General features: G+C 39.4%; 1 non-coding gene across 1 annotated transcript; it reads left to right on the top strand.

Moving 5' to 3' along the window:
* Positions 1-590: 590 nt before the first annotated feature.
* LOC114679076 (U6 spliceosomal RNA) lies at positions 591-697 on the top strand. Its single transcript, XR_003730764.1, has one exon. It is a non-coding gene; the product is annotated as a U6 spliceosomal RNA (small nuclear RNA).
* Positions 698-10,784: the final 10,087 nt, after the last annotated feature.

Below are 10,784 nucleotides of genomic sequence, written 5' to 3'. Positions count from 1 at the left end.
CCACACCTGGCTAATTTTTGTATTTTTACAAAAATTATGTTGGCCAGGCTGGTCTCGAACTCCTGACCTCAAGTGATCCACCTGCCTCAGCTTCCCAAGTGCTGGGATTACAGGCATGAGCCACAGTGCCCAGCAGTCTTTGGACAGTTTTGATTGGTAGTGAGAGGTATGTTCCTGGAATGCTAGGTGCAGTTCCTAGAATATACTAAATTCTACTTTGAAGAAGTGTATCTACTGTTGTGCAAGTCTGTCCGCAGATATTTTCTATATTATTCAAGTTACGTGTGGAGCGGAATGATCTTCATACACCAGCGATTCTCAAAGTGTAGTCTTTGGGCCTCTGGGGATCCCCAAGGTCAAAACTAGTTCTTATAGTAATACTAAGACATCGTTTGCCTTAGTATTATTAATATTAGTATTATTAATAATAGCCTTTCTCATTGTGTTGATATTTACATCAATGGTGTTTGTGCTTTAGTGTAAACCATAACAGTAGCATAAAACTATGCCAGCAGATACTTCACCACAAGGCTCTTGCAGAAAAATAAAAAAAACAACAGTTTCACTGTTTCACTTAAGAATGTCTTTGAGTGCTGACTTCAGCAGCACATACACTGAAATTAAAATAATACAGAGAAAATTAGCACAGCCCCTATGCAAGGATGACATACACATCTGTGAAGCCTTCTATATTTTTAAAAAAGAATGTCTTTGAAACAGCATTAAAAAAACTTCTTAAATCTCAACCATTATGTACACTTTAAAACTATTCTGTATGACAAAATGGGAACTGCACAGAAAACGCTGTGCGCTGTGGCTGCATGCTGAAGTATGACGGTCGGTGTGAGGAGAAGTGCATGTTTAATTGTACGAGATACAAGCTGAAGAGCCGTTTTTCACAATACACATGTTTTTTTTTTTTTTACTTGAAAGAACAACTGACAGACAAATTATAGCTATTCCTACTTGAGTACTTGTCAGACATTTTCTCAAAAATTAATGAAGTGAGTCTGTCACTTCAAGGAAAACAACCAGCGGTATTTGTTGCCAGTGATAACATTTAAGCTTTCAAGTGAAAATTAGAATATCAGAAAATTCATATTCACCACTGTGGGCTTGACAACATCCTAATACTTAAGGCTTTGCTGATGAGATTGGTGATGTTAACAATTGTGATTTGGAAAAAAAAAAAAAATGTTTTTAGAGAAGGGGTCTCACTATGTTGCCCAGGCTGGACTAGAACCCCTGGGCTCAAGCAATTCTCCCACATAAGCATCCCAAGTAGCAGGGACTACAGGTGAACCTGACTGTGTCCAGCTGACAATTGTAATTTTTTAAAATATTAAAATAATAATAATAACATTGATAACAAAACATGTCAAATTTGGGAAGAACAAGGTAACTCAGTGAACCAGTATTTTCCAAATGATCAATGCATGGGTGAAAGATCCATTCGAAGTGAAAGATAGAAGAATTTTAATTTGACAAGTAACATTTAAGAAACTACTACTTGGTGATTTTGGGGTAATATTAAAGAAAAATATCCACAACTATTTGAAAAGGCTGTTAAAATACTCCTCAATTTTCTAACTATACATATATCAGCAGAATGAAAGAAGTGGTAGACATGAGAATCCGGCTGTCTTCTATTAAGCCAGACATTAAGGTTTTTATTTATTTATTTTTAAATTTTACTTTAAGTTCTGGGATACACGTGCTGAACGTGCAGGTTTGTTACATAGGTATGCATGTGCCATGGTGATTTGCTGCACCCATCAACCTGTTATCTAGGTTTTAAGCCCCACGTGCATTAGGTATTTGTCCTAACGCTCTCCCTGCCCTTTCCCCTGATCCCTGACAGACCTCAGTATATGATATTCCCCTCCCTGTGTCCATGCATTCTCATTGTTCAACTTCCACTTGTGAGTGAGAACATGCCGTGTTTGGTTTTCTGTTCCTGTGTCAGTTTGCTGAGGATGATGGTTTCCAGCTTCATCCATGTCCCTGCAAAGGACATGAACTCTTTCTTTTTCATGACTGCATAGTATTCCATGGTGTACATGTGCCACATTTCCTTTATCCAGTCTATCACTGATGGGCATTTGGATTGGTTCCAAGTCTTTACTATTGTGAATAGTGCTGCAATAAACAAACATACAGGTGCAGGCAGACATCAAGGTTTTTGCAATGATGTAACAATGCTACGTTTGTCACTATTAAAAAATATATAGTTAATTTTCATCAAATATGCAGTGATTCCTAATTTTGGATGATATTGCCCAACCTCCCCTCCAGGGATGCTGGGCAATATCCAAAGACATTTTTGGTTGTCACATTGGGTGGAGGTGGCAGGAAAGGTGCTGCTGGCATCTAATGTGTAGGGGCCAGGGATGCTACTGAACATCTTATAATGCACAGAACAGCTCCCACAACAAAGAGTTATCCAGCACAAAACATCAATAGTGCAGAGGTTGAGAAGTCCTAGACTAAATTATAGAAGAGAGATACGAAAGCTGTCTATCAAAACGAAACAATGAAGCAAATCACCTAAGTGTATGTATCCAAAATGCTACATTTTTAGATCAAGATGCATACAGATTAGAGTAAGATACTAGGTTTAAGTCATGAAAGCTGTTTTTTGATTCACCAGAGAGAATAGTCTATAATTTTTTTTGGAGGGGGGGATGGGTACTGAGTCTTGCTCTGTCACCCAGGCTGGAATGCAGTGATGTGATCTGAGTTCACCGCAACCTCTGCCTCCTGGGTTCAAGCGATTCTCCTGCTTTAGCCTCCTGAGTAGCTGGGACTACAGGCACGTGTCAACACACCCTGCTGATTTTTGTATTTTTAGTAGAGACAAGGGTTCACCATGTTGGCCAGGCTGGTCTCAATCTCCTGACCTCAGGTGATCCACCTGCCTTGGCCTCTCAAAGTGCTGGGATTACAGGCGTGAGCCACTATGCCCGGCCTCACTCTGTAATTTTCTTTCTTTCTGTTTTTTTGAGATGGACTCTAGCACTGTCACCCAGGCTGGAGTGCAGTGGTTGCGATCTCGGCTCACTACAAGCTCTGCCTCCCAAGTTCACGCCATTCTCTTCCCTCAGCCTCCCAAGTAGCAAGGACTACAGGTGCCCGCCACCATGCCTGGCTAATTTTTTATATTTTTAATAGAGACAGGGTTTCACTGTGTTAGCCAGGATGGTCTTGATCTTCTGACCCCATGATCTCTCCACCTCAGCCTCCCAAAGTGCTGGGATTACAGGTGTGAACCACTGTGCCCGGCCCTCAGTCTGTAATTTTCTACAGGAAAATATAGGGCTACTTTTTAAGCTCTGGTTTATCATTAAAACTAATAGTGTTTTAGAAATTCATTCTATCTCATGTTCAACATATAACTCATGCTTGGTATTGTAATCGGTATTTGTATTTCTGAATACATAGCAAATGTGAGGCCAGCGAATGTGAACATGAACTAAAAGACACAGTAATTATAGCACTCTGTACTCTGGGCTTTGACTTAAGGCATCTTCTAAGGTTCCCCAAGCATCCATAAAATACAAGACTTAAAGCATTAGTAAGATGTCATGTTTTTGAAAAATAGAATAGTACTGGAGAATGAAGCTAGTTAATGGTTGTTGGACAAATTAATGACATCATTTTGGTAAGAGAGGATTTATATAACTCCTAAAATCTCACCGTAGGTGGGATCATCATATCAGTCAACTAGTCATATCTACGTGTGGTTTAATTATATCTTTCCAACTATTTCTGCTCATCCCGCAATATGTTGAAGTCCTAACTCCAATACTTATGAATGTGACTTTATTTAATAATTGGGTCTTTGCAGGTGTAATCAAGTTAAAATGAAGTCATACTGGATTAAGATGGGCCCTAAACCAATCACGGGTGTATTTATGACTGACAGATTTGGAGACACACACACACAGAGGGAAGAAAGCCACATAAAGACAGAAGCAGAGATTGGAGTGAAATAGCTACCAGCCAAGAATGCCCAGCATTTCTAGGAGCCGCCAGCAACTAGGAAGTGGCAGGGAAGGATTCTTTCCTAGAACCTTCAGAGGGATCATGGCCTTGCCAATTTTGGACTAATAGAACTGTAATGCAATACATTTCTGTTGTTTTAAGCCACCGAGTTCATGGTATTTTGTTACAGCAGCCCTAGAAAATTAATAAGCCTACCAGTCTATACCAAAGCCTCTTCTTCAAACCTTTTGCAGCTGGTTTAATGGTCTTGGGCTGACAGAGTCCAGTGATGGGGCACTCACTACCTAACAGAACAGGCAGATTCATTGCTGGCTGGTTTTAAAAGTTATAGAGTTCTTCCTTATAATGAAGAGACAGACATGTCTGCTTGGTTGTTTACATTGTTTGTTATCTATTTATTTCGTTAGTTAGAGACGGAGTCTCCCTCGGTTGCCAGGCTGGAGTGCAGTGGCGCGATCTCGGTTCACTGCAACCTCCGCCTCCCTGGTTCAAGGGATTCTCCTGCCTCAGCCTCCTGAGTAGCTGGGATTACAGGCGCGCACCACCATGTCTGGCTAATTTTTGTATTTTTAGTAGAGATGGGGTTTCACCATGTTGGCCAGAATGGTCTCGATCTCCTGACCTCATGATCCACCCACCTCGGCCTCCCAAAGTGCTGGGATTATAGGCATGAGCCACCACGCCTGGCCACATTTAAAAATTTTTATGAACAGTCTAGAATTCTGTCATCTATAATACATACCATGATATACTTTGGCAAATGACTCACTGAAAGTTCATCTTGTTCAAAGACAGGAACTGAAATCCCAAAAGGTCAAATCAAGGCTCTGGTTACTGACCATTTACAAAGTGAGCAGGTAGCTCAACTGGGTGAAGTCTCCCCTTGAGCTCAAAGGGAAAGTTGTGGCTACCACGAATGAGAATGGGTGGCATCACCTCAAATCATTCGCATTCAGTTTTAAAGAAGTTTGCAGAGAGAATTAGGCCCACAGGTTGGGGGCCCAGTTTATAAAAAGGATGAGCAACTTTTAAGCTTTACAAATTTGGTAGCCAAAATAGGATTAGAATCGAGTTCCATATGGAAGAAAACCTCCAGTGGTTTTGTGACTCAATGCAGAGTGCCTTCCCTGAGCACAGCATTGGAATAACCATCATTTAATCCATTGTATACTGTCCCTTGTGACGGGAGCTCTTAATAAGGTGTTTAATAAACGCTCACAAATTAGTTTACTCCCATGCCATTGTATCCTTCTTTCACGGCAATTGAATTTCTATTTATGATAAATTCACTCAGTATTCACGTGGGCGATGCATATATTTCAAAATGTTCAGCTGTAATTTGGATCAAATTAGTTGACACTTTGGGTACTGCCAAAAGTTTTTTTTTTTCAGGAGTGAATTGGCTGTTTCAACAACAAATTCTCAGAAACATCTGTAGAATAAAACCAACTAACAAAAGTATTTATGTTACAGTTTTTCACTGTGACATAGGGGACATTCCATTTTATGTGCTTTGCATTTATTGCAAGAGCTTGGGTCACAAGATCCTCTGTGGGATGGGCTTTCCTCATCATCATCTTGTCTTGTTTCTCTTTTCTTTGTTCCCTTAAATTTACAAGGTGCTTTAGATGGAAAATTCAATAGCCTGATGGGACACTTTGTTTTGCATCTCGACTTCTCATTATCTTTAGACTTGGCCCTCCATATCCACAAATTTTAAGGGTTTTGACCAACAGTGGGTTGAAACATTCAAGAAAAAAAAATACAAGAGTAAAATTGCAAACAAAAAACCAATACAGTGTAACAGCTATCTAAATAGCTGTATTAGATATTATAAGTTATCTAGAGATGACTTAAAATATAAGAGAGGATGTGGATAGGTTTGATGCAAACACTATGCCAATTTGTATCACAGACTTCAGCATCCCAGATTTTGGGATCTGAGAGGATCCTGGAACCAATCCAGTCCCCTGGATACCGAGGGCCAACTTTAGTTAATAATGAAAAGCAAGGATGACAGCCACACAGGAAATCACTTTGAATGTGGAAGAATGCTGACAACAGAGCAGGTTTTGGTTGATTATAATGAAGGTGTTGAAGGTGATGATGATGAAAATAGCAGCAGCCAACAATGATGGCACTTACTATGCTCCAGTAATGGAACTAGATATGTTATCTCATCTGACCCTCCTAACAACTCTGTGAAGTAGGTATGTATTACCCCCATCTTGAAGATGGGAAAACTGGGACTTTGGAAGGTTAAGCTACTTCCTCAAGGTCTCAGAGCTAATAAGTTGAAGGCCACCATTGAAAGCCTGTTCTATCTATCTTGCAGAGTCCATGCCCTTAATCATTACATGACATGGACTTAACTGTTTTATGAGACAACATATGGGTGTGTAGTAAAATTCATATTTCTACTGTGTATACTAGTGTGTATATTCTATATTTCTACAATGCTGTCATCTCAGTCACTGCCTTACTGATTTAGACAAGAGGCAAACTAGCTTTCCCAGGGTAAGAACAATTACATAAAGTGAAAGTCTGGCTCTAACGTCACGGAGAAAGTAGGCACTCAAGAGAATGTGGTCTTCTAGGTCAGTGTTCTCCAGCTAGAGGCTAAAAAACCCCAAGGCAATTAGCTCAGCAACTTAGGCACCCCTCTTCAAGTTTTAATTCCATATTTGAGTGAGGGGTAATTTTGTCCAAATATTGTTTCAATTATTCATTTTGATATGCTAGTAAAAGGAAGCAGACCTATTTCTAAAAATCTGATAACTAGATCATCCCACCACCCTACTGGGCTCTGAGATTTGGGGTCAGACTCCAAAGCCCAGTATGTATGTATGTGTGTGTGTGTGTGTGTGTGTGTGTGTGTGTGTGTAAATATATATATATATTTTTTTTTTTGAGATGGAGTTTTGCTCTTGTTGCCCAGGCTGGAGTGCGATGGCTCCATCTTGGCTCATTGCAATCTCCACCTCCTGGGTTCAAGCGATTCTCCTGCCTCAGCCTCCCAAGTAGCTGGGATTATAGGCATGCACCATCATATCCGGCTAATTTTTCTTTTCTTTCTTTTTTTTTTTCTTTGTATTTAGTAGAGACAGGTTTTCGGTATGCTGGTCAGGCTGGTCTTGAACTCCTGACCTCAGGCGATCCATCTGCCTCGGCCTCCCAGAGTGCAGGGATTACAGGTGTGAGCCACCATGCCCGGCTGGCACCGTGTATTGTATAAGAACTCTAGAGTCAGGTTGTCTGCATTAAATTACCAGCATCATCACTTGCTAGTTGCGTGATCTTGGATAATTCTTAACGTTTCTTTATGTTTCAATTCCATTCTCTTAAAACAGGTAATAGTTGTAACTCCTCATAGAGTTGTTGGGTAGATTAAATTAATTCATACATGTAAAACACTTGAAAGAGTGCTTGACATACAGTGAGAGTCCTTAAGTACTAGCTGGCATCATCATTATTGTCAGCATCACCATCACCATCATCATCGCCATCACCATTGCAGGAATCTAAGTGTTTGACCCCTTTGTTTTCACTATGGAAAACTACATAGTCCCAAAGATCTTCATTTATAGTCCCAAATTCCTTAGGGAAGTTATAATTGGTATTAGGACTTTAGTAATTATTTATGTTTGTACTCAACAGCAATAATTTTCAGGATAATGTGATAGGCCCCAAATCTAATTTTTATGGAATTATCTTTTTGAAAAGTAATCAGTAAAGAAGTTTGTTTTTTAAGAAATTGCTTTTGGCTAAGGATAATGTTAATAAATCATACAGCACAGCAGCTGGCACATAATAGGCACTCAGCAAATGTCACTGTCACTGCGATTAATGTAGCATGTTCATGTCTGTTTTGTCATCCTTATTAGTACTTTATCACATAGGTTACTTTTCTGTTGTGAATATAGTATTTGTTAGAATTTCTGAACACTGAAAATGCTGACTTTTTAAAATAGAGGAATCATCATTTCTCCTTCTCTAACTTTCTTGCTAAAATATCTCCCTTGTCCTCTTCTATAAGTCTAGAATTAGAGAAACTGAACCTGGGTGTGAAAGAGTAAATCAATTAGAGCACATACACCCTCCACAATAGCGTTTTGTTGGGAGGTGCTTATACCAGAGCTTCCAATTTCAGATTCATCAACAGATCCTGTCTCCTATGTTATTGTGGACATTGTTCTATTAACATCAGCTCAAAGTAAGCAAGCACATAAAAGGATTCAAGTTTCAGCCCTTTTTTCATTATGAGAAACGGCAAGCTCTAGGAATAGGCCCACTGGGATAAATAACCTGCTATAAAGACATTTCTGGCCGGGCGCAGGGGCTCACGCCTGTAATCCTAGCACTTTGGGAGGCCAAGATGGGCAGATCACCTGAGGTTAGGGGTTTGAGACCAGCCTGGCCAATATGGCGAAACCCTGTCTCTTCTAGAAATACAAATATTAGCTGGGCATGGTGGCGCATGCCTGTAATCCTAGCTACTTGGTAGGCTGAGGTAGTAGAATGTCTCTGACCTAGGAGTTGGAGGTTGCAGTGAGTCAAACTCATGCCACTGCATTCCAGCCTGGGCAACACAGCGAGACTCCGCCTCAAAAAAAAAAAAAAAAAAAAAAGAAAAAGAAAAAGAAAAAAAAGACATTTCCTTTACATGAGCAAACATATTTTATCTTCATATTTTACTGGAAAATACTGTTTCTATGGTGAGTCTTTTGACTGTTGCATTGCTCATTACTTTCAATGTAATTTAAAATAAGTTTGTTGCTAAGTATTGCATATTAGTTTCAAGAAAAAACAAGGAAATAAGAAAAAGAACAAAATTATAATCATGTGTAATACCACCATGAAAACAAACTACTGTTAACATTATTGTATATAGTCTTATAGATTATGTGTGCATGATCTTTTTATTTGTTTCCATTATGTATATTTTGGGACATTTTGAAGGTTTTAATTTTTATGTGATCACCCCACTTCTCCTTTATAGCCTCTCCATTTGTATCATACTTGTCCTTGCCCACGTTAAGATTGTAACACTATTCAGTTGTATTTTTATCTACTACTATTATGATTTTTTTCCTTTCATTAAAATTTTTAATCAATTTGAAATTAGTTTGGTTTATGAGCCATAAACCACATTTTAAGTTTATCCAAATGGCTGGCCTGTTGCTTAGGCACCACTTACTAAATAATCCATCGTGCCCTGTTGACTTGAGGTGCACCTTGATAGAGTAGTAAGTTCATATGTAACCTAAGACTTGTTTTGGTACTTTGTATTTATTCCATTTTATTGATTCATCTGTCTGTTCCTGCATAGAAGCACATTTATTAATTATTATTAATTTAGTGGGTATTTTTATGAAAATTTGGCAATTATATTTATACAGGTTTAATCATGGGTATTCTACCTTTCCCTTGTTAGAAACATTAACTCACTTCAGTGTTTTCACAGGTAATATATGCACAGTGTATACATTCAAATGATACAAGAATGTAAAATGTGATAAGTGAGTCTTCTTCCTTTACTTTCTCTGCCAGTTACTTCCCCACTCTGGAAGCAATTGCTATTTTTCATATATCTTTCTAGTGCTATTCTATGTGTATGTAAGCATAGAAATAAGATATTAAGATGACACTTTCAGCTCAGACTCTAAGATGACAGATATTAGATATTCAGATACCAATGTGAATGCCGTATAAAAATAGAAATACTCAATGGAAACACTCAGAAACCAGTTTCATGAGCCTTAAATTTCTTAGCCAGACTGAGGATATGCAATGGTAGGCTATCGGCAAAGAATAAAGTGAAATAGAGCTATTATTGTGAAGATAATTTCTCTGGATAAAACTGTGCTGTGTGTTGCATTTCCTACCAACGTCAGGCCTAGAGAGAAGAGCCTTCCACAGCAGTACTTTTGAGAGTTTGATTTGTGGCCTTGCTGAGTGGCGGACACCAAGAAGACTGTTTCACTATCGCCTGAGAACCAGGGGCAACAGATGGGCTGGCTACTGATAGTGAAGCCATGCGAGTGTGGGCCATGTGGGTTGGGTTTGCATGCTCAGAGCTTGTCAAGGCAAAATATGTGTGAGTGATTTTCCTGCAGCAGATGTGAGCCATGCAGGGGAGATAGAGATAGAGAAAGAGAAAGTTTTGTAAGGTCATTAGTCCATTTGTGCTGTCATAACACCAATACTTAAGACTGGGTCATTTATAAACAATATATTTTTATTTCTCACAGTTCTGGAGGCTGAAAATCTAAGATCAAGGTGCTGGCAGGTTTGGTGTATGCTGAGCACCTGGTCTCTCTTCTTCCACTATGGTGCCTTTTTGCTGTGTCCTCACATGGTGGAAAAAGGAAGGGCAAGAGAGGCACACACTCTCTGAAACCTCTTTCTTTTCTTTGTTTAAGATGGAATTTTGCCCTTGTTGCCCAGACTGGAGTGCAATGGCGCGATCTTGGCTCACCGCAACCTCTACCTCCTGGATTCAAGTGATTCTCCTGACTTAGCCTCCTGAGTAGCTGGGACAACAGGTGCCACCACACCCGGCTAATTTTTTATTTTTAGTAGAGACAGGGTTTCTCCATGTTGGTCAGGCTGGTCTTGAACTCTTAACCTCAGGTGATCTGCCTGCCTCTACCTCCCAAAGTGCTGGGATTTGAAACCTCTTTTGAAAGGGTATTAACCCATTAGTTAGGGAGGAGATATCATGATTGAATCACTTCACAAAAGACCCTACTTCTTAACACTACCATGCTGGAGATTAA

Source organism: Macaca mulatta, chromosome 6 (genome assembly GCF_049350105.2).
Source record: "Macaca mulatta isolate MMU2019108-1 chromosome 6, T2T-MMU8v2.0, whole genome shotgun sequence".
Taxonomy (NCBI): Eukaryota; Metazoa; Chordata; class Mammalia; order Primates; family Cercopithecidae; genus Macaca; species Macaca mulatta.
Note: the sequence above shows the minus strand (reverse complement) of the source record. Positions and strands in the feature narration are given on the sequence as shown.